Source organism: Amblyomma americanum, chromosome 4 (genome assembly GCF_052857255.1).
Source record: "Amblyomma americanum isolate KBUSLIRL-KWMA chromosome 4, ASM5285725v1, whole genome shotgun sequence".
NCBI classification, from domain to species: Eukaryota; Metazoa; Arthropoda; class Arachnida; order Ixodida; family Ixodidae; genus Amblyomma; species Amblyomma americanum.
The window spans coordinates 42,037,643-42,059,497 of NC_135500.1; positions in this window are offsets into that span (position 1 = coordinate 42,037,643).

A 21,855-nucleotide genomic window follows, 5' to 3' on the forward strand; every position below is an offset into this window, starting at 1 on the left:
CTTCAAGTCCTGGGAGACGTGGCGTTACCTGAAGAAGTTACATGTATACTCAGCAAGGGTCCAAAGTACAGCTACGAGCCTACGGTCCCAGCTCACGACCAGCTAGCACTTAACTGGCGTGTTTCAAGCAAGGTTGAACAAGAAGATCGTGAAAGGTGCCTCCTGGAAGGAGTAGAAGCTCTAGCAAGAACTGTTAACACTAAACGCACCAAAGACCCGACCAGAAGTGTTGTCTCTTTCTTCAGGAAAAACAACCTGCGGTTGCTACAGGCTGATAAGACTGGAGGGTTCGTCGTTTTACGAGAAGCTTTCAACGAAAAGGCTAGCCAAGCGATCGCTAAGAACTTTGTACGCGTGAAACCCAGTGCAACAAGAATCAAGAGCAGGGCCGCGGCTCTGTGCAGTGATCTTGATTTAACTAAGCTGGCAAGATCGATAACTGATTGCAGGAAGAGAGCGTTATCGGTTTTCTTCACCGCAAAGACCCACAAGGACACAGTGCCGTTCAGAGCAATTGTTAGTGAGAAGGGTTCATGGCAGTTCCTAATAAGCCAGTATTTGCACAAGCATCTGAGCAGGTTACAAGTTGAGGACCCATTTTCCGCAAAGACCTCCGGTGTTGTTGCGCGCTTTTCGAAATCCAACGCCCCTATAGGCTATGCATTCTCTGTAGATGTGGAGGATTTGTTTTATTCCGTGCCTCATGATGATATGTTTGTTGCCCTCAGAGAATGTATTGAAAGGAATGGTGAAGTAAGTTTTCGAAACTCAGCCGGTGTGCCAGCAGACAGCTTTATTTCCTTGCTAGAATTTTATTTGCAAGCCACTTTTATTCCTTTTAACGATGACTTTTACATTCAACGACAAGGCATTTGCATTGGATCCTGCGTTGCACCGACCCTTCGCAATATTTTTTTAGCCGCTATTGACCGATCCCTGAATCAGGTGTTTAGTAACCAGGGTGTACTTAAGGCATTTAGATACGTTGACGATTTTCTAATTGTTTTATCTAAACAAAAAACCTTGACCCCACTCAATCAGTGGATAGCATCTTAACTCTTTTTCAACGTTATGGGAAGGGTTTGAATTTTACGCACGAACTTCCGAACCATGGTTCGTTGCAATTTTTAGATCTCAACCTAGAGATTTGATTGCATCACTTCTGCTGGCATTACGCACCGAGAGCGCAGAAAGGGCTTCTTCCCTATGATTCTGCCCACTCGAAGATAGTTAAGAGAGCCATAGTCAGCTCGTGCCTGGAATCATCTCTGACGAAGTCATGCCCGCATGCAATGCACACCAGCTTTCATAACCAGATAAACAGGCTGCTTTCAGCCGGCTTCCCCTGCGAGGTCATCTCAGCTGTGGCCGAGAACCTTCTTCGGAAGGTAAAAAAAGGAAACCGCGCCAACAAAGAGGAGCGATTGCCGCGAAGAAAGACTACGGTCGTCCCGTATATGCACAAGGTAGCCCACAATATAAAAAAGTGGCTAATAGGCATGGCGTCCCTGTGGTGTTTTCGGCGCCACGCAAGCTAGCTGGGTTGTGCCCAAGGATCAGCGCGGACGGCGCTCGACAAAGAGCATGCGTGATAAAGCATGCGGCACAATTTGTAAAATGCGCCACGGGCGTTGTGTATCTCATCCCGCTCAAGTGTGGTTGCGTGTATGTGGGCCAGACAGGACGCTGCGTGAATGAACGCGCAGGGGAGCATCAGCGTTCAAGTAGGAATAGAGAAGGAGCAAATTTGCCTGCTCATTGCATTGCATGCACGGGTTGTGAGCCACTGCTAAATAATATCAGAATTCTGGGCAGGAGTAATGAAAAAGTTTCCCGTGAACTTCTAGAGGCATACCACATCAAGGCAAGAGGTGATAACTGTGTGAGTGACACCTCCGTTTCATTGTACAACGCGGAAAAGAATTTTTTGGAGCGGTTTTGATGGATTGTCGCGCAGGGTTGATTTGCCTTCTTTTCCTCTCCTTCCCCTCTTCGTAGGCACGTGTGCACACTGCCTATAAAAGCGGCACTGAATCTAATAAACAACAGTTGATAGTTTGCGCTCTTTCAGTCTCCCTCGTGCTTTTTCCTGTGTGTGTCTTTTGTGCGCAATTCGTACCTACAACAGTATGCACCAACTCGCCCAACAAGAAGTTCTTCTTAGCTCCCTTCCTGCTGTTGAGTGTTGCGAATTTGGACATGGGGAGGATTTCCTGAAAACCACCGCGAAGGTGAATGAGTCCTCTGGAAGAAATGTGGCTGCAGGAATGTCGGAAGCAGCGACGATAATAGCGTCCCCACGTGTTCGTTCCGGTCATCAGACGACGAAGTACAAGATCAGTGTTGCCCTCTTCGGTCACTCCGGAGTTGAACAATTGCCCGAGAGCTGCGCCTTCGACAGAGGTTCCGCGTTCTGGTCATCAGTACAAGATCTTTCAACCCCTGCTGGTAGACAGCCCGCATTCCTGCGTCACGCAGGCGCCTTCCGGTTCCACATGGGCGCGGTCCGCACACACGTGCGCGCCCACCTGGAGGCCGCGTGGACGACAACGTGACCGGGTCCCGTTTCCTTTCCCTCGACCGAGCTGCGAAAGAACATCAGGACCGCCCTGCCGTGGGTGGTACCATCAGTGCCATCGTGTGATTGGGCATCATTCTTCGAACTGTATTCCCCAGCTAGGGATCTGTGGAATACGAAGAGTATTTAACGAGCTGCTGGTTTGGTACCAGACGAGAGCCCCCTTCTTGAGAGATACCCTTTGCTGGGAGAGACTCCCGACTTCTAAGAAGCTCTATTTACTGAGAAGCACTCTCAGTTGCCCTTTCTTGTACATTATGTAAATACTCTTTGTATAAAGTTTTCCAAGTTTCCTTCCTGCGATCGTCCTCGTCTCTTCTCCGGCCCAGTCGTGCTACCTGAATCCCAACATCAGCCGTGTTATCATCATGCACCATCTAGGCCCAACAGACGCCAGTAATTGTGTTTATTCCGTGTATAGAGTCGACCACACTTGTCTAGAGCGCTTGGGCGGTGTGCTGCGGAGCAAATGAAGTGAAAAATTTTCGCAACTGCTTTGGCAGCGTTTAGGCGCTGATGACTGTGCGGTTCACTTGTCTATTCGGCTGCTCTGCAGCGCTAGCGTTATCAGTGAAAGTCATTATCTGCTTTAGAATATCATCTTATTTCCCGCGGACGGCATCTCTGGAACGCTCTAGACAAGTGTGATCGACTCTGTACGTGGTTCTTCTAATGTTTTGCGCACATCGGTCATCTGTATTATCACCATGCACCAACTATAGGCCCAACAGAAGCCAGTCCTTGTGTTTCTCTCATGTACGTGGTTCGTCTAATATTTTGCGCACATCAATCATCTGTGTTATCACCATGCACTGACTAGGCTCAACAGCAGTGTTATTGAAGTTGCTCCTGAAATAGTTAAAATCTTGATGAAATATATCAGGAACGCATGGTAGCGTGCCGTCATATGTACATATCATTCGCACAATGTGCCTTAGTTTGAACGGTGACATGCCAAACGCACGCCTTTCACGCACGCACCGTCCAGGTACCCGAACCTTTATCGAACTCGCTATAGGTGCACGCAGTGAGTGCGTCCACGTAGACACTTTTGTGAGCAGAATGAACGCCTCCACGCGAAATGACCTCTTCACGGAGATGTACCCTTCTTACCGCGCAGACTGATCGCCGTAGCATGCAGTATGACGTCGGAGTGGGCCGGGTTTTCGACACTCATCAAAGAGAACTGCAGTGGACCCTGTGCGAACTCTGAGCACAGCTAGGACATGTCATATCCTGAAAGCGCTCATCGATCCGACCAAAACCAAAGCAGAAAACAAAGCAATATACCGATTAATCCACCAGTTCGAAGGAACCGATGAGGAACTCCTGGACAAAGTGCGCATCAAGTGCTTCGGGAACACAAACCCGACAACCTATGCAAGAGATTATCGGGGGAAAGAAAATCTAAACCTAGATAGACCCATCACACGAGAAGAAGTCTATGCAGCAATTCGAAGCACAACTAGGAATACGGCAGCGGGTGCGGACAAAATCAACAACGCACTCATCCGCAACCTCAGTGACGAGCTAGTCGCAGAATTAACCGATTTCCTCAACAAGCACTGGGCAGCGGAGACCGTTCCCGAGGATTGGAAGCATGCAGAGGTGGTTATGATTCCAAAACCGGGTAAAAAGCTACAAATCGAAAACCTAAGACCCATCTCCCTCACATCGTGCCTCGGCAAGCTGTACGAGAGGGTGGTAACATTAAGGCTACAACAATACATGGAGGATCACGAACTCTATCCCCACAGTATGTTCGGATTCAGGGCGAAGCTGTCGACCCAAGACGTACTTCTACAAATCAAAGAAGGAGTTCTAAGTAACGTCCCTAGGGACGGAGAGAACGTAATAATGGCACTGGATATCAAAGGCGCTTTTGACAACGTAAGCCACGAAGCCATCCTGAGAGGCCTGGACGACCTGAACTGCGGCAGGAGGGTCTTCAGTTACGTCAAAGCTTTCCTCTCAGGTAGAACAGCGACGATAGGGCTGGGAGAACTCCGCTCGGAGAGTTCCACACCCCTAACAAGGGAACTCCCCAGGGCTCGGTCATCTCACCTACGCTTATTAACGTTGCAATGATCATCCTTGCAAAACAATTTAAGGAAGTCGAAGGAATATGCCATGGCATGTATGCTGACGACATCACCATCTGGACAAATACGGGCTCACTAAAAGAAAAGGAAGAAAAACTACAGGAGGCCGCGACCTGCGTAGAGAACTACGTAAAAGCGAGAGGGCTAGCATGCTCCACCGAAAAATCAGAACTGCTCAGAGTCTGGAGAGGGAAACAAAACCGCACAGTCCCGAACAGCGACGAGCTTAGGCTCAACGTCTACCTAGAGGGAAAACCCATACAAGAGAAAACACTCATAAGAATCTTGGGCATGTGGATACAATCAAACCAACGGTGTACACATGCTCTTGCTCTACTCAATGCTTCCACCCTACAAGTTGCCCGCATGATCACGCGCGTCTCCCATAAACACTTGGGCATGCGAGAAGAAGACACGCTAAAGCTGGTCAGGAGCCTGGTGATCAGCCGAGTCACCTGCAGTCTTCCGTACTACAACCAAATCAAAAGCGAAATCCAACAGATTGATGCGATTATACGCAAAGCATACAGAACAGCACTCCATCTACCGCAATGCACATCCACAGAGCTTTTAGCACTAGGACTTCATAACAACTTTGAAGAACTGAGAGAGGCACAACACGTCGCCCAGTTGCAGAGACTACAGCAGACTCCGTCTGGCAGGGAGCTTCTGCAGAAGTTGGGATGCAACGAACAAATACAAGAAATCCAGCGAACCGCAACTATCCCGGACGGCATACGGAGCACAATTAGCGTGACCCCCATCCACAAGAACATGGACCCCAACCTACACGAAGAACGCAGAAAGGCGAGAGACGAGTACATCCAAAAATCACTAGCCCGCCAGACAACAACGGTGTATGTGGACGCAGCCACATACCCCAGAAGGACGGGACAAAACAACCCCAACGCGGTAGCGGCTGTGATTAACTCGGACATGCGGGAAATCATCAGCGCGTCGCTACGGGACTGTACGGTAGTTAAGGCTGAAGAAGTGGCCGTCGCTCTAGCGGCAGCGGAGGGCTACCGGACTAAGCGATCCTTAACAATACTAACCGACTCTCATATGGCATGCCGAAACTTCATGCCAGGCAGAATAGGTCACAGAGCGCTCGGCATACTCCGCTCTGGGGACCGAACCAAACAAAGCACAGAAGAAGTACCAATAAAACATACGATAGTATGGACTCCGGGACACGCGGGAGTAGAAGGCAACCAAGCGGTCGACAGGGTAGCTCCAGGGTATACTTTCTACCGAGCTCCCTCCACAAGCGACCTCGAGGAAGCCGAACCTGTCCCTAGAGATTACTCGGCAATCTTAAACCACTACAAGGGCTGCAGGAAACGGTCCCCCCACCACATAAATCTCTCTCCACGTAAGACGCCGTCGCCTGGAGGCTGCTACAGACGGGCTCATACCCGAATCTAAATACACTCAACAAAATACAACCCACACAATACACAGACAAATGCCCATGGTGCCATGAAACACCCACGCTTTATCACATAACGTGGGCCTGCCAGAAAATAGAGGTGGCACCAAAAATACCAAACCCGAGTGCGGAGCAATGGGAAGGAATGCTCTCCAGCGACCGTCAGGACGTCCAACTTGGGCTGATCCGGCGAGCACAGCTGGCAGCGGCATCCAGCGGAGCCCTGGACTAGGGGCAGACGACCATTGCTAAGAAGGCGGACGACACACCTGACTCCGCCAAATTGCTCACCTACTCTCTAGAGCTCAATAAACGTTTTCCTCCCTTCCTGTGCGATCTTCGTGCCAGTTATTGGAAAGTATTATTTGTTCATCGAATCGAATAGGATGATATTTGCTTCGCAATCCGAAAATTCCAGATATTGTCACGCCCCTCTTTGTCCTGGTCCTGTTGCTTACTTGCCTTCACCATTTTGCTGTTTCACTCTCAGCGGTCGCGCTGGGCAGGTGCCTTCTCTCAACACTATCATGCAGCCTTGTTCACTTTCTCCTTGTGTTTGTTTTGTTCTCGTGGCAAAACAAGCCTGCGTATGTTTTCGTGGTTCCCGAAACAAAACTGCCAGTGAGCGGTCGGGTGTCTTTCTGTCCCGTCTTTTGTTCTATTTTAAGGGTGAGTGTTAAAAGCGCGACACTCCGCCCGGACTACATTTACGGGCCTCCCGCACCACGACTGATGCGCCTAGGGGCGCGTCTTGCGACTTCACCGCAGCTTTCGCGGCCTGTATACTGCGCAAATGCGCAGGGCGCGCCTGAAATAACTGCAGTTATTTCAGGGTGTAATATTGAGCGGCGTTTCAAGGCACATTGCACCGTCTTATTGCGACCACGCGATCGACCAGCCTGATAACGACGTAGTTAAGGCGTGGCATTCGCTGTGTGCACTGAGTGGTCACGTGACTGCGGACTCACTTTGCCGAAGAACACGACGCTACTCGGCGCAGGGAAGAGAACTGGGAGATATAGGCGGAAGGGGAGCGGGGCAGAAAAAATTAAAACAAATAAAAAGGTGAGAATATAAAATGCAGCCATTAAATGCGTACTAAGGTGCCTCGGCGAGTAACGATGTTACATATGAAATGATGAAGTGCGTAGTCGACAAATGGGCTAACAAAGTACACTGCGTGAAGAATATACGAGGATAACATACAAAGTGAGAGTACAGCTTGTCAAGATGTCCAATGTCCTTTAAATACGCAAATACAAAGTTCCTTGCGTGTCTTTGTTGCCTAGGGCAGGCTAAGACACCTAAAACACTGTACATTGTTAGAGGCACTTGGGAGAGCTTTTTCCACGGACTGTTCATTGTATGCACGCTCGTCAGCATACGCAGGGCGCTCAAGCAGGATATGTTCCAGGGTTTCGTTCTAGCTGCAGTTTTCACCAAGCAGACTGTTCATTTGGCCGAAACGGTTTTCCAAGCCGTTTGTAAATTCTGCGTTCAGGCGAAGCCGGTGATAAAGGGTTTCCAGATGGCGAGGAATTCTGGGTGGGAGTCTTGATCTAAGGTGTGCGTCGACTGAGTACAGAAATTGGTAGTGATGTGACTGTGGGGATCTCACCAGTCATCCAGGACTAATCGTAATATTCAAGGAGTCGAAGACAGGAGTTGTGGGGTAGATTTGCGATTGCGTCATAGGTCACCTCGTCGTGACCAGGAGACGTGCGTCTGTTTGATTCCGCGATAGCTGCGATAGCTCTTCAATTGTGAAAGGCAGGTCCAACGCTGGCACTGCCGCTTGTGGGATGCCTGACTGACCATCTGCGGAGAGTGTAGAAGGCACTGACCCCGTTGACAGTAGTCTGCACTATTCTTCTGAGACTTCTTTTAGGCATTTTCGTTCATGAAAAGAGAGCGAAGTGAAGGGGTGAAGCTGCTGGAGGGGCGTACGCATACCTCTAATGATCCGCCAGATTTTGGCTACTGGTTGGCACAAATCCAGCGTAGAACAAAAGTCGCGCCATCTTTGCCGACTGAGTTAATCCAGATAGCGCCGAATGTGACGTGCCCGTCGGCAGGCGCGAAGCTCTTCAATGTTTTCGGTGCACAACTATTTCCCTTCAGCTCGCCTGCGAATAGCCTTTAAAATACCTCGTCATGTGATGGTTGCCTACCATTTTTAGCTGCAATTCTTGTACTTTCTCTCAAGCAATGAGCCATTGTTGCTACCAATTCCTCATTCCGGGTTTCGGCAGTAATTCCTCTGCTTGCAGCGTCCTTGTATGCAACCCAGTCTAGATTTTGAAGGCCTTGCCTTCCAGGGAAAGGGGTCCGCAAGCCGTGGTCTCGCCCGACGAGTGACACACTCACAGTCAATACAAAAAGACCGGTTTATTTCGGACCATAAAAAGAAGAAAACAGGCTCTTTACCCGAGCACGGCAGAACAAAGAGTCGAAAAGGCAGTTAAAAAATTGATGATGGCCTAGCTCTGTTAGGCCAGGATATACGCAGCGTAAGCGCAGCGACATCTGGTTCGGAAGAGTTAATATATGAAAGGCGCGTATTGACTACATGCTCCTTTATTCACGGCTAAACCTTGAGCCGTCGTGGCGGAGTGGTAGCGTCTCCGCCTCGAACGCCAAAGGCCCTGGCTCGATTCCCAGCCTCGGCACGGTTTTTTATTCAGTAATTTGCGGGGGTTAACCACATGGTTGGTCACGTGGTGCGGAGCAGCTGCCGGCGGCGCGGCGTCGTAGCGGGTCACGTGGTTGGTCACGTGGTGTGGTTTCCAGAGGATGCGCAGACCGGCGAGGCGTGCGCGGCGGCGGCTCCGGAGCGCCAGCTATGCGCCGTGTGACGTCAATGCTCCTCGCGCACGCGCAGCACGGGTCTCCAGGAGCTACGAAAAACGGCTCAGCCTCGGCCAGTGTAGCTTAGGCTGCAAAAGAACTACACAGAAAATATAGGAAGGCGCGGATAAGACGAAGTGGCAGCGATGAGGGCTTGAAACGCTACTCAAACCTGGATGCTTGCGTAGCCGCCACTCACCCCAAAAAGCTATTCCATCCTTGCAGATGCCACTTCCGTCTGCGCTCTTCAACCCGGCACAGTACCGTGTACATCCGGCTGGCTCGTTCTGACCACCGAATCCGTGGCCTAGCGACGCTCCGGCAGTAAAATCCCCCCGCGCGCCGCTCCGCTGACCTTACCAAGGATTCAGCGTAGCGATCGCCACATCTGCCGAGCAACTGTTCGGTCATACGCACTTCTGCTGCCTGCGCGCGCACATAGCTAGATGACTGGAAGAGAGCGCGTGCATATTAAATGTCTAAGAAAGGAGCATTCGAGCCGAACAATTTTATAAGGAACTTCTTTGGCGCCGCCTGCGAGCGGACAGGAGGTATGAGGACTGGGTACTGGTGCACCAAGCAAAGTTGTGGGCAAATGAACTTATTACAAAGGTCTCGTCGATACTGCTGGCAGTCGTCAGGCCTCGGAGGTAGGTTATGCTGCCATCATTGAGCGGTTCAATTGCATGTGCTGAGAGAAGTTCTGCAAACTTGGCTCGTCGGGCACACGTATGTGAGCTGCCCAAAATTTCATTGTGCGCATTGAACTCTCCGCAGATAATATGCGGAGAGGGCGTCCTTCCTATCAAGTTTTCAAGCCTCGGAGCTTCGAATGGTTTGCCTGGCTCAAGATATACTCCAATGAGAGTGTACACTTGTCTGCCAATTAGCGTTACGGCGCACATGTATTCGTTGTCTCTGTGAGGCGGGACATCAACCGAGGAGGCCGGGGTATCCTTGCGAAAGCCTATTACCAATCTGCTGTCGTCATCTGGTCGCTTTGAATGGTGAAAATAGTGTCTGTGCGGTCTAAAATTTTCGTCGACACGCGGCTCAGGGATTATTATGAAGAGGAAGTGGACGCTCGCACGAGCTGCCGGAAATCGGAGAGTTTCGAGCGTAAACCACGAGCGTTCCACCGAAAAATGGTGCACGTGTGAAAGATGTTGTTGATGGTCAGCCGCAGTGAAGCTTTCGCTTCTGAAGCCATGATTATTGCTGTCTAGCATTACGCCCCTGCGGAGCGTAGGAGGCCGACACCAACGGCTCCACTGCAAGTACAGCTTCTACTTCTGGGAGACCTCGTGACGACACACACACACACACACACACACACACACACACACACACACACACACACACACACACACACACACACACACACACACACACACACACACACACACACACACACACACACACACACACACACACACACACACACACACACACACACACACACACACACACACACACACACACACACACACACACACACACACACACACACACACACACACACACACACACACACACACACACACACACACACACACACACACACACACACACACACACACACACACACACACACACACACACACACACACACACACACACACACACACACACACACACACACACACACACACACACACACACACACACACACACACACACACACACACACACACACACACACACACACACACACACACACACACACACACACACACACACACACACACACACACACACACACACACACACACACACACACACACACACACACACACACACACACACACACACACACACACACACACACACACACACACACACACACACACACACACACACACACACACACACACACACACACACACACACACACACACACACACACACACACACACACACACACACACACACACACACACACACACACACACACACACACACACACACACACACACACACACTGGCCAATAAAGCAAGATCACAAGGTTTACCCACTCAACATCCAACGACAAAACAGTTTATCAAGACAGAATTATATAAAGAATCAGAAGAGAAATGGAACATAATTTGGCAACAAGAGGGCTCAGAAACGTATTGCTATCAGTGGATTCATAGCATTTTAAGTATACCTAAATTCTTTCCATGTAACCACCTCTCGTCACAAGCATTAAGCGGCCATGGACAGTTTCCTTTTTATTTAAAACAATTTGGAATCTTAGAGACCGATGAATGTATATGCAAAAAACATCCAGTAACATTCGATCACTATCGCACAGAATGTAGCTATATAGCTATATATAGCTATATAGGTATATAGTTATATATAGTTATATATATCTGTATATAGCTAGATAGCTATATAGCTATATGAAGATAGATAGATAGATAGATAGATAGATAGATAGATGGATGGATAGATGGATAGATGGATAGATGGATAGATGGATAGATGGATAGATAGATAGATAGATAGATAGATAGATAGATAGATAGATAGATAGATAGATAGATAGATAGATAGATAGATAGATAGATAGATAGATAGATAGATAGATAGATAGATAGATAGATAGATAGATAGATAGATAGATAGATAGATAGATAGATAATGTTTATTTGAGTGTGCCTCAACAGCCAAGTGGCCTAAACGAGCGCGCACTAGGTCAGATACATCAAAAACACCACTTCAAAAGATTTAAAAGCAGGCACGAAAACAACAATTAGGCAAATATGTCCATGTCATTAAACGTTTTGTTATATAAGATTTGTAAACGAGTCATTGGACAGACGGCGTGCAAATCGGGATAAAATGTGTCGAAACATTTTGCAGCTTTTGCATGCGGCACACGAAAATTCAGCGACATCAGTAAGGTCCCACAGTTAATGTAACCGCGCACGACGTTTTGCAGAAACTGCATGTCACGTATGCGTCGCCTGTCGCCAAGGGTAGACATATTGAGGTCTGCCAAGAGAGAATCATAGTCGTAGAAACGACGGCGACCAATATATCTATCATAATAGATGCGTATGAACTTACGCTGGACCTTTTCAATTTTCGTGCAATAGGCGACAGATACGCTATTCCAGGCTACTGACGCGAACTCAAGACGCGGTCTCACAAGGGCACAGTATAGAGTGCGTAGACATTCGTGCCGTCGAAATTTTTTTGTTAATCTAGAGATAAGACCAATATGCCTCAATGCGCGTAACACAATTGAATTTACATGCAGTCTAAAATCAAGCTTCGAATCAACAACAACACCAAGGTCTCGTACATGAGCCACGCGAGAAATCTCACCCGCCAAAAGTGTGTAATCAAGCGTAACTGTGTCGCGTTTCCTAGTTAGAGACAGAACGGAAGTCTTCTTAATATTCAGTTTTAAGCGATTCATCAAACACCAATTCTCAACATTGTTAATGTCAGCTTGCAATTGGCGGCAGTCCTCAATATCTCCAATATTACGGAATAATTTGAAATCATCTGCGAAGAGCAAAATTCTCGAGTTCTTGACATGTAACGGCAAATCATTAATAAACACTAAAAACAACAGCGGTCCTAAGTTGGAGCCCTGAGGCACTCCCGAAAATGACAGAAATTCGTTGGACACACAGCCGGAAAATCGTACCATGTTACGGCGGCTGCCAAGGTAGCTTTTGAGCCACCTGCAGTATATGGGGCAAAGTCCGTATCTTTCCATCTTCATCAGAAGTACCTCATGGGAAACCATATCGAAAGCTTTAGTCATGTCAAAGTAGACTGCATCTACCTGACCACGATTAAATACATGTGGCCCAGTATAATCAAGAAAGCTGCATAAATTCGTTTCCACAGAGCGACCTTTCAAAAAACCGTGCTGCAGAATCGAGATCTTCTGTTTGAAGTATGAGTCCATGCGTTCGCACATAATCATTTCAAAAACTTTTGCAAAAGAACAAATTAGTGACACAGGACGAAAGTTTTTTACATCACAAGCATCGCCAGACTTGAATACAGGAACAACTACTTACAACTTCCAATGACGAGGGAAAACACCATTTCGCAACGATAAGTTGAACAAATGCTCCAAAACAGGGCCGAAAATGTCAGCGCATCCTTTGATTATGAAGCTGGGAATTTCATCAATTCCTGTTGAAAGTTTTGGCTTAAGTTTCTGAATCGCCGAAAGAACCTCATGCTCAGTGACAATATCATAAGCTAAACAGTCAGCGCTGTCTTCAAGAGTGATAACAGCAGTTGTGTTATCATGGCGCACAAAACAAGAGCTGAAGTGATCAGCAAAAGCTTGGCACACATCTTGATGTTTAAAACAGATGCCATCGCGCGTCTTTATCACAGCAGCACTAACCTTATCATTTCTTTGCTTGCGCACAAAATCCCCAAAACTGCTTGGTTCCTTTTTAAAGTTCTGTTCGAGAAGTCTGTGGTAGTCGGCTTCATCACGTGCAATCAGTTTTTTCACAATTTTTCTGCACAATGAATATTATTGGTACCAATATTCACTTTCTGATTTCACGTAGAGTTTGTGATACTTCTGTTTTTTCTTCAAGTAATGTCTCAAATCGTGCGAAAACCAGCATGGAAATCTACACTTCTTCGATTTACGGTGAGGTATACATTTTTTAATTATACCTTGTACAGTTGATGTAAGTAGCTCAACGCCTGTGTTTACATCCTCAGTCTCAAGCAATTCTGACCAGTCGTAGGCCAGAAGATCATTGTACAGCCTAAGGTAATTGCCATACGCGTATCTAAATTTTTCTGGCACCATCTCACGCACTGCACGAAACGACAAGAAGAACGACAAGGTAAACGGGCAATGATATTTGTCTACTAGAACAAGAGGATCGCGCACCGCTTGCACGCCAAAAAGAGGCACATTAGATAAAATTAGGTCTAAAATGTTTCCACCACAGTTCTTCATTGTATTAAATTGATATAAACCATGAAAATTACTAAAATCAATTAAACATTCGGCTTTTTCTCGAGTTGCTGTGCAGTCACTAGTGACCAAACCAGTGGACCAATCGACCTTAGGAAGATTAAAGTCCCCGTAGATGTGAACCTTGTACTTCAAAAAATCAATTTTTTCCCCAATATCTAAAAAATGATCGGTAAAAACGTTAGGAGCAGAATTTGGTGGAAAGTAGTAACAGCCGACTAGATAGTGCGATTTGTCACACGTTAGAATTTCCAACCACACACATTCTTCGTATGTCTCTAGGTCTGGTCTCCTAAATGCATTTAGCACAGAACGGCAGGCTATCAGAACTCCGCCCCCGTATTTAATCTTGTCAGAGTACACCCTATCGGCCCTGAAAACAGTGTATTCATCTGAGAAATAACACGCACTTGAACATGATGAGTTTAGCCACGTTTCCGTCAGGCACATAATGTCGTACTCACATTCGTATGCATTCGCGAAGAGAGCTTCCCTTTTAGTTCGCAGCCCTCTCGTGTTTTGGTAATACAGCTTAATTTCCTGAGCCATTTTCGGATGTAGTTAGAGCACCATTAGGGTCATCAAAGCGCCGTGAAGACCACAGCTTTCCATAAAAAGGGCGAAATACGCAACCATCAGGCCACACTTCCGGTTTGCTCACATGTTCAAATAAATGCTCATCCATAGAAACGTGAAAAGAGCAATATGTATCGTACTTAGTTTTCAGTTTTCTGCAAGTAACAACCTTGTCACCTACTGTGTCCGCCAAAAGTTCCTGTATGTCCGACGCCGTTGTTGTCGGGTCCAGACGAGAAACAAATAAGCTTTTCTTCGCCGGTAGTCTGGGCGCTACTTTAAGCATGGACTGCTTAGCTGTGCCAAACGTTGCTCGAGGCCGAGGTGGTTGGCTCATCGCTTTCGACGGGCGTTGCAGATGAGTACTCTGGTCCTGAGCAGGAGGCTTCGATGGAGGGGCCGACATTCCAGCAGGCGGATTTGCCGCCACGGCTGAAGCGTAGCTGGGAGATTCCGAGCAGTCAAAATGCGAGCACTCACTCTGGCTGACGGTACGAACAGACGCACTCAGGCCATTCAAAGCCTCACGCAGGAGCGCGTTTTCCGCACGGAGCTGTCGCACCTCATCAGTTAACGCATCCATTCGACTAGCCATTTCTTGTAGCATTAAAACAACACTCGGGGAAGCACTGATGGAATCTGAGTCTTGAAAATCAAGGGAAGAGCGCTGCACTTCGGGGGGCGTTTCTGTGTCGCCGGCTCCGCCGCTAAGCTCTGCCGCCGAAGGATCACGCCGCTTCACGCAATGAACACATTTGTACTTGCTGGCACCGGATTCCATGAGGATGTTGTATTCCTCGGCCTGTATGTTGATGCATTTGCAGTGAAAACGCTGACTGCAAGACGCGCACGGCAAAAACTGCTGCCTACCACGAATGTGCTGGGAGCAGCGCGCACATGCGTCCGCATCGGGCGCCATACCCGTTGTATGATAGCTATATGACAGAAAATATTTCGGCACTTAAGCAAATAATCCCAGGAGACGTAATAAGACATAAGCCTGAAATAGTAAAATATCCAAAGGCACTAAATCTAATTGAAAATATTTTTCAGAAAATTAATGAAAAATTGGTTAGTAATATCTAACCATTGACTTGGAATTTCGTCGCTAGACGGGAGGGGAAATATCATCAGGTGGAAATGGAAGGCCTTTATCAAACAATTTACTGATTGAACTAGTCCACTAGTTGGCCAACTGAGGTCTCCGTAACAACAATACTTAACACTCCCTAAGGGTAGAGTGTCTCATGCCCCCTACGGGTCGAGCCGTCCAGTCTTCATTCACACTCCCAAATTGTGAGCCATCGACTTACTGTCACGAAGTGACGATGTAAAATGCTCCCTAAGGGTTGAGCAATAAAGTCGGCCCTCGGGGCATGACCTGCTCTCATCGAGGCGACCGACGGACAATGCTGTTGCTCTAAGTTTCCCACGTGTGTGGAAAAGAAAATGGAAGAAGTGAGGAGACAAAGTTTCATTAGGTCTGCGGACCTTCGCTCCTTTCGGGTTGAGCAATCTTCCCAGAGGCATACTTTGCAACACCCCTGGCCGTACGGGGTGTACGATGATATAGAACCTCCGAGGCAGGCATTTTTCTGGGTCATTGAGAGCAACATGAAAAAAAAGGCAAGAAAAAGAGGAAAAAGAGTAAAATCTTGTTGCATCACCTTGGTTAATGTACGTATTAAATGCTCTGGCGCCATTTATCATAAATACATTTTGCCCTCTCTAGAAAATAAAAAAGGAAACGCAGCGAAAAGGGGAAAAAAGAAGAAAAGATTTTTTTGAAGCGAAATTTATTGCCCCAGGGCATCAATTATGGGTGGTGTGATGAATGATGTAGTCGACATTAAATGAAGGAAAAAAGGTTAGCTGATTTGATGAAGTCGAGTAGAGAACGATGGTACGGTCCCTGCGTCCAGGCAATATGTGAAGAAGGGTTGCTTGGCGAAAGACCTGCTATCATCAGGTGCCGGATCCTTGTTGGCTTGAGAGCTGGGCAGTTCCATAGTAAGGAGACAATTCTCAGTACTGAGGCCACTTCCGAGTGATGGCTGGTGTGAGGGCAACCCCGACCCGGATCCTCCTAACCGCAACCTCCTCTGCACGGGTTAAGACCGCGGGGGAGGGTTACCGCACACGGAGGGATGAGAGCACGTGTGCGGCGCCGGAGGAGTTCCTTTCTTGATGAAAGGAGAGTAAAATTGTCCAAATGAAGGAGCCGAGGCGGTGATGAGTTTGTATTCGCAAGGCGGGTCGCTAAATCTGCCTGACTTTGATAGGTAAGCAGATCCCGTGGGACCCACTGAATACGTACTGGCTGCGGAATGCGTGCCGCGAGCCGGTGGATGTCCGGACATATATTTGGACAGCGGCTAACACGTCGTAGAAATCGGACTAATTGAAAGGCGTCAGTGCGGGTTACAACGCGGGCCGCAGGGAGCATAGTTATGGCGGCCACGGAGCAGAGTGCTTCTAGAACTGCAACGAGCTCAGCACAAAAGGACGAAGGGGGTTCCGTAAGCTGAAACCTAGAGGTTTGATTCAGGGCAGGTCTGCACGGGCAGTATATTGCTGTTGTTGCTTCGCAGGCTTGTATGATTGCGTCTACATCGACAACAAAGGATCTTTCAGGCAGGCAAGCAGTTTGTTCCTCTAATTTCTGGCTAAGCAACGATGCTGAATGAGCAGATGTTGGCGGGCGATTATCTGTTGGCTTGTTGTCACTGAGCTGTACAAACTTCCATGAGGGAAGAACTGGCGTTGGCGGCTGAAGAATAGAGTGTGACGTTGCATAAGTCCTCAGTGCATGCGTGGAGTGCGATAGACTGGCCTTAAGACTACGCGCATCACGGCGCTGCTGCACCAGCTTATCAATGGTATTTAGCTTTGCATTCTCTTTTAAAGCTATGACCGGTGTGATGCGTGGAAGGGACGTAATGGTCCTCATAGCCTCTCGGTTCATGGCTTCAAGGCGATCCCATTGGGCTCTTGTAAGATGTTGAAACTGGGCTTGATAAACAATACGGGGCTGCAGAACTGCCCTTACCAATTGCCGTGCAACGAACGAGCCTGCGCCACCAGTTTTAGGGGCAATTATTCTAATCAAAAAGAGATATTTGTTGTTTGGAAAGTATAGTAAGAGCTGTATTCTCTAGGGGTGTGCGAATATTGGAAATTTCGAATACGAATCGACTATGTTTGATATTCGATGCGTATTTGTATTCGAGAAATTGATATTCGAGAATTATCGAATATTCGAAAATTCCTGAATACTCGCCATTGGTCCCATATACTGCGCAGACTTTCATAAATTTGACCATGGCAAAAGGACAATATCTGGGCAGATTAGCCGATGATCGAGTTAAAAATTCCAGGAAAACAATACAGAGGTCCTATTCCCTTTCTTCTCCGTCATTTATCACGCGCACCGATCGCATTCCGACGCCACTAGGCTTGACCTCGTGAGAAATTCCGCAAGTGGGCTTTCTCACATACCACACGTGCTGTGAACAAGATGGCGATGGCCGGCGGCCCGTTTCGAACAATCGCTGCGCGAAATCGCGCTTTTTTTTAAATCCTCCCGTATTGCGTTACATATTTATTGCCCAAATCCGAAGAATGCGTCCTGTCGCTTTCATAACTCTCCGAGCGTGACCTCCGCCATCCCGTTTTGTAAACTAAGCTATGCGGGAAAGCCTACTTGCGGAATGTCGCGGGAGCCTCCTGAAGGGGCGCGTAGAGTTGTCACAATGGGGTAAGCGATCCTGTAAAAATCTCGCCTATTGCATGGTGCATTGTAACCTGCGCACCAGGCGTGACAACGATCTGAAGGCCCCTGTCGCTAGGTAAAAAGAATAGCCTGGCCGCACAGCTTCGGTTTCTGAGCTTCGCCGCTTCTCCGCGGCAACTGCACTTGTCGGGCCGCGCATTCGCCGGTAGTCCAATCCCAGCTCCGCGCGGCTTTCGGACGCCGTCTGGCGCGTCGCAGGTTATTTCATTTCCCTTTTTAGAAACCGTCTCGCCGTTCCAACGCCTGTGTGTATTCCCAGGCCCCTTGTGTTGTTCTTCCAGCACTCCAAAACGGGCGGCTTGTCACGGGCTTACAGGTGTCAGCGCGATGGAGCCGCCTCATAAGGCCTTACTGCATCTTCGCATTTTCGGCAGGGTCTTTTTTTCCGGTGGGGGGGGGGGGATTTTATAAACCGAGGCCTTCATATGAACCGGGCATTTCTTCTAGTCCCTTGAACTCCGAATGAATGAGGTTTTACTAGTCATCACGTAATATTTTTGCCAGTCTTGTCATTTTATGGATTTTGTTTTGCATGACCTCATTACAGTTTGGATACTGTTATGCTGTCTAATCAAGTAGTATACATATCTGTGTTTTTATATGGTACTGAGGCTGTCTTGTTCTGATTTTTTTTAGTTGCAAAGACCATTCTGATTTTTTTTAGTTGCAAAGACCATACACTATATTGAAATAAATAACGGCAACAGCAATTGATTGTTTATCACCTTCTGAAATTTTTTTTGTACTGAACAGATATCCGATTCGATATTCGGAGCCATTTTTCTTCATATTCGTTTTCGATTCGTATTCGAAAATTTCGATATTCGCACACCCCTAATATTCTCTCATAATATATTTACAGCTATCCCGAGAAAAGCCATCCCCTATTCATGGAGAATAGTCCATCTACACAGATAGGAAAAAAGGCGAAAAAATGAGAGAGAGACATAAGTACATGCGCAGGACTTTAAGAGCAAAAAAATGTATAAATAAATCAATCAATAAATAAAAACAGGGCGATTGAAAAAAGTAAGAGTAATAGGGCATATATTAATGTTTTTTTTAAGTTTTTATCAGCACCTCAGGAGCTGGACATTGAAGGCAAGCGTCGTAAAGCCAAGGCTGAAGATCTACTCAAGACACCATCTTGGTCTGATACACACAGAAAAACTGCCGTACAAGATATGTGTACCAAGAAAATTTGTCAAGATATCTACGATAAGAATGCATGTACGTCAAGAAGGATATGTAGTACGTCAATGCGCAAATGTTAAAATTTGTCAAGATATGTACGATAAGAATGTATGTACGTCAAGAAGGATATGTAGTACGTCAATGCGCAAATGTTAGAATAATTAGTATTTCATAGTCAATAAAAGCCGTTGAGCCGGGCCCCTCCTCGGCTAAGGTCTCGCTGATTATGGTAGACCTTTTTTTTTTCAACTCCCCTTTCCCTCTTCCTTTTTTATGCAATGGAAAATTACTTTTATTATCATCCCTTTTTTTTACTCTAATATTGCTTTGAGCCCGTTGTAGCTCACTGCTGGTGCGGGCTGGACATTGATATTTGTAATTATTTTTTAAAGCCCACTCTAACTTCTGCCTCCACTCCTCCTTCGCTCATTGTCTGACAGATAGGCTGCGTATGCCTTGAGATTCTGCACACTCAGTTATACAAGGAATGAGGAGACAGACTCACCGTTCTGGCAGAAAGAAGTGCACCTGTTCGAACGCTGCTTTCAAGCGCTCTAAACAATTTTTCGCGCTTTTGCGGTTCTATCCGTCGTTTCGTGTACTCACCAGCCTTGGCATGAACAGGAAGCAGTTCCGAGAGATTCGGGTGAGAAGGGCTTTTTGCTTTTTTAGAGCGTTAGCTCTACTGGTCGCGTGTCGAGCCTCCGAGTTATGCCGATTCCACGGATGGAACCCAATATGGTGGCCTCCATGGTAACGACATTGTACTGGAATGTGAAGGTCTACTTCTCATGTTTTGCGTCTTTGCGTTATGCTTTATAACGCAAATAACCCGGTGGTTGCAAAAGTAACCGAACTGGTTACGTAATTGAGCAAAATAATAACAGGCAGCAGCGTCATGCCCGAGCGCCACAAAACGAAAATAATCTATGTCGATACGGTGTATATATATATATATATATATATATATATATATATATATATATATATATATATATATATATATATATATATATATATATATATATATATATATATATATATATATATATATATATATATATATATATATATATATATATATATATATATATCCCTGTCTGGCAGACGTCAAAATCTGCCCACTTTGTCCCGACATTCGCGTAAAATTTGTGGGCGGCCACTTCCGCAGAATGTTCCGGATGGCGTCATACAATTCAGCGTTTCGTGCAGCATAAAATTACTACTTAATTTAGAGCCTAGCTGACTGCAGGGATTCTAACCGGCGACCTATGTACCTCTATTTTTACATCTTTACGAATCTTCATATTAACACTGCGGTTCAACCGTTTGTACCAGAGTGTTCGGGGTGGTGGCATACGATTTCGCGTTTCGTGCAGCATAAACGTACTAATTAAGTTAGAGTCTAGCTCACGGCAGGAATTTGAAACGGCTAATTATGTTGTGTTAACGCTCCATATACGGTGGCTGCCTCAGCGTCGGCTCATTTTTTTTTTTTTTTTTGCGTGCCTTCACTCTGAACCGTGGTTGGTGGCCGAGAGTAGTCCTGCGAGCCTAATGCTGTCTGTGGTAATCCGAGCACCATGAATGCTCCTCTTGGGTGCAGCCAAGAGCCGGGTGGCCCTGAAGTGCCACCTAACATTTTGAAGCCCACATTACTGGTGCTTGAAGGTGCAAGAGTTTCAGTAACAACGCCAAGAGTTACGAAGGAAGAAAAAAGATGGGAGAACTAGAACCCCCGTCTGCGGGACAGCTGCTTGTATGACGAGAACACATCTGTCTACGTGCCCAGTGAAACAGATATAGAATGTGACGAGGCACCGTTTACGCTAGCCACACAAGAAGAAAAGGCTTGAAGGAATTCCTCTAGTGTCATACCCAGCAATTCTGGACTAATGCATTCTTCAACGGAAAAGAGGTTATGAACACATTTTTTTATATATTGTAAGATTTAACTATAACAATAAATATATCGCCAGATATCACACCAGCAGGCTTGCATTTTTTTTGGTATTCACATTTTTGCTATCGTCAGAAACGTTCCCTCTTGGTTTTCTATGGCAGTCTTAACTGCTCAATGCGAGCGATGGAAAAACTTCAAAGAAAGATTTTGCTACGTATCCGAAAAAAATATACCATTTCTTTCAATATTTACACGCACTCTGAGCATGGCCCATGATAGCCTTAGCTGCTTATGCGCCATTAAACCAAACACAACACAACACAACACACTCAATATTTACACAAGAGTACCGCCATCGCGGTGATGAGGACCGGGGCTCGAATCGCAGTGCCGCGCAGTTATACACCGGGGTTTAAAAAAAAAAATCTCCCCGCCAATGTCTTTTCGTGCACTTCGTGAAACTTTTATT